Below are 3,797 nucleotides of genomic sequence, written 5' to 3'. Positions count from 1 at the left end.
TACCTTTCTAATTTTCTCATACCTTACTTCCCGACGCAAACTCTTCAAGCCAGTGAAACGGGCCTCCTGAGAGATAGGACACTCCATCTCTCCACTCCAGGCATTTTCTCTAACAGTCTCCTATGCCTAGAATGTTCTATTTCCCTTTGTATCCCAATTAAAACCCTATTATTGGAAGCCTTCTCCAACCACTGTTCATTTCAGTGCCTTCTCTCTGTTAATTATTTCCAATTTATATTGTATATAGCTTTCATTGTATATTTCTGTTTGCATATTGTTTCCCCTATTAGATTTTAACCTCTTTGAGGGTAGGGATTGTTTTTGTTTGTCTCTACTTGCATCCTTTGTGCTGGACACAGTGCTTGGCACATAGTAGGCACTTAATAAATATTTATTGGTTGATTGACTTGAACTTATGTCTCCTAATGACAAATTCCATGTTCATTTTTATGTTCTTTCCTTTTTATAGTTTTCCAATGATCCTAGAAACTATAAGGACATAGACAAGGGTTTAAAAACCAAAACCAAAAAACCGCAAACCCCAACAAACACAATGTAGAAAGTTATAAAGTATAGGAACTATTAAAAAGGTAATAGTAATTGTTAACTCTGGTTTTTATTTGAATATATTCCAGACCATGTCAAATATGGTCCCTTGAAAGCTTCACTCAGCTTCAAGGTATGTTTTAGGTAGGTATTTTCTATTACAAATAACAGATTGCAATCCCTCATCTTCTGGTTCTTTTGACAAGACAAAAGGGAACACATTAACTCAAATGAGAGGCATTTAATTAAATAGAATAGTATGGGAAATGAAAAAGAAAATTCCCTACATACCTAAAAAGACACACTTTCTTTTTTTTTTTTCTTTTCTTTTTTTTAGTGAGGCAATTGGGGTTAAGTGACTTGCCCAGGGTCACACAGCTAGTATGTATTAAGTGTCTGAGGCCGGATTTGAACTCAGGTACTCCTGACTCCAGGGCCAGTGGTCTATCCACTGTGCCATATAGCTGCCCCAAAGGCACACTTTCTAATAGATTCCCACATCAACAGGCTGGAAAGGGAAAAGTTAAAGCCAAACAACTCCTCCTAGGATTGAATACCAGCTAAAACACCTCTTTACTTCATAAACTATTAGGTGCTGCTTCCTCAAAGAGCTGTTGATGTCATTTGTTGGGCCATTATCTCCTTGAGGGCCATCTCCATTTGTCCTGATGTATATCTTGCCAATGGATCCAGATGTCTTTTGAGGAGAGAATGAGACTGGTGACTTTGTAGAGTTCTGTTTCACTTAAGTCTAAGCCACTGAAAATCATGCCATTACCTCCTTGATGTCATAGTCTTCTTCAAGAACAAAGGACAAATAACAACTAACATTCTGTGAGTAGATGCTGTCCTACTGCGGACCCACTGGCAAGCTCTGTTTGGGCAATGCTGGTCTCTCTTGAATTGGAGGCACTGTGAGATATTTTTCTACAAGGGGGTGATTGAAGTTCTTCTTTGAGGCAGCCCACAGTCTCAGGATTAAGATGTTTTGTGAGTCAGGTCCATAGCAGTACCTATCCAGCACAGAGTACTTTAAGACAAATTTGCTTGTGGATCTAATTTGCTCTCCCCTTAGTGACAGTTTCCCCAAGACAACTTGGTGTTTGAGTTGGAGATGATTAAATTCCTGTAAATTCTCATGTCTCTGGAAGCTAGAATTTATTTATTTACCTTTTTCCCAGTCAATGAGGTTTAAGTGACTTGCCCAGGGTCACACAGCTAGTAAGTGTCAAGTGTCTGTGGCAGGATTTGAACCCAGGTCCTCCTGAATCCAGGGCCGGTGCTTTATCCACTGTGCCACCTAGCTGCACTGGAAGCTGGAATTAATGTGATTATGGACAGTTTCCTCTAGATTCACTTAGCAAGGCTGGAGAATTCCAGGTTGAGCTGGCAACCTTTGTCCTGAATTCCTACTGAGAAAAGTATACTCGCCTGACTGAAATACATGAGAATTTAGCTTGTTCTGTCCAGTTGTGGTATTTTAAGAAGTAGGAGAGGGATTGTAAGAGCTATCCAGAGCCTTTAGAACATGACACTCAATTTAACCATTTCATTCCACAAGAATTTATTAAATTGTTGTTGTATACAAGGCACTGAGATAAATTGAGATATGAAGTCAAATGAGATAAAATAAAAACATGACTAATTGCTTCTGATCATTCCTTAATCCCAGACTCTTTCCTTTAATATCTTCCATGTTTGCCTTTGACTTGCTAACTTAAAATTTGTTTATGGGCTTCCTTAATTTTGATTACCGTAAACTCTATATATCTTCTCACTGGTTGTCTACCAAACTCTCAGGAATAGTTTTAACAACCAGATTTCACCTCAGCTGGCCATACCAGAACTGGTTAATCAATCATATCCCCTCCCATAGCTAGTTAAGAAGGAAGTCATTGACTAGTTCTCTACATCATACTCTCTGGCGCCCCCTATTCCAAACAGCATGGGAATGTCAGTTATCTCCAGCAATGCCTCCTCCACAAAGAACACCTATCTAAATCTGCCTTTCCTCTTTCTAACTGAGGTTGATAGAGTAGGTGTTTAATGAGCTCCCAAAAGCTCAAATAAGATTAATTTTTATCTTGGAGCTTCAGGAGGCCTCATTTCCCCTCTCTGCTTCATGCAGAAAAACCATATGATACTAGGTTTCATAGTTGGAAGGGAATTAGACATTATTTTGTTTAATCCTATCTTCTTACAGATGAAAAAAACAACAACAAAACAAAACAAAACAAAACTGAAGTCCAGAGAGGTTAAGTGCCTTGTTGTTCAAGGTGACTGGAGTTGTAATTAGGAGAGCGAGAGCTCAAATATAGGCCCTCTAGTTACAAATCTCATGTTATTTTCCCTTCACTACTTTTTGGGTCATTCTTTTCAAGGCTACACTCTGGACTTCCTCATTCCAGCCCTGGAACACACACATTGGAAGTATCCTCAACCCAAGGTATCTCCCTCTCATTGGATATCTCCGCCCTGAACCTCCATTTGAGAAGAGAGTCCAGGTCTTTTGGGGCTGCCCTTGAATTACCTTACCCAACCCTTTTTTTCAGCTTCCTTTTAAAAGTTGTCTTTCCTCATTAGAATATAATCTCCTTGAGGGCAGAGAGTATCTTTCTTTATACTTTTATTTGTATTTCCATCCCTTAGCACATTGTAAATACTTAATAAATACTAGGAATTCACCACCTCACAATTACCTTTTGCCCAAGTCTCTTTCTTTACCACTTAATAATGAAATCCAATTACAATTATCCTTTCCACATCATGACTTTACCCATTGCGATTTTCATATATTATGGCTTGGCTTAAGAAATTAAATGGGAATTTGGGGGGAGTTTTGCAGAAGCTACAGATGACATGCAAAGGCCAGCAAAGGACATGGAAAAAAAGTATGGAAACTCAGAAATGGATACGATGTATCTGTAGTATTGCATAATATAAATAGATTATGTTTTTCTTTTCACAGGGCAATGAGGGTTGTGACTTGCGCAGAGTCACACATCTAGTAAGTGTCAAGTGTCTGAGGCTGGATTTGAACTCAGGTCCTCCTGAATTCAGGGCAGGTGCTTTATCCACTGTGCCACCTAGCTTCCCCAATTTTATATTTTAATACTATAAATATATGCAATTTCTTTTCTATGGTGAAAAAGGCCAACAATTGTACGTGGATTTTCCAGATCACAGGGGTGCTGTGCCCGTAACCCCCACAATTTGGAAAGGATAACTGTATTCTATTTTCTTTACTTACC

This window comes from Dromiciops gliroides, chromosome 1, assembly GCF_019393635.1.
Source record: "Dromiciops gliroides isolate mDroGli1 chromosome 1, mDroGli1.pri, whole genome shotgun sequence".
NCBI lineage: Eukaryota > Metazoa > Chordata > Mammalia > Microbiotheria > Microbiotheriidae > Dromiciops > Dromiciops gliroides.
Note: the sequence above shows the minus strand (reverse complement) of the source record.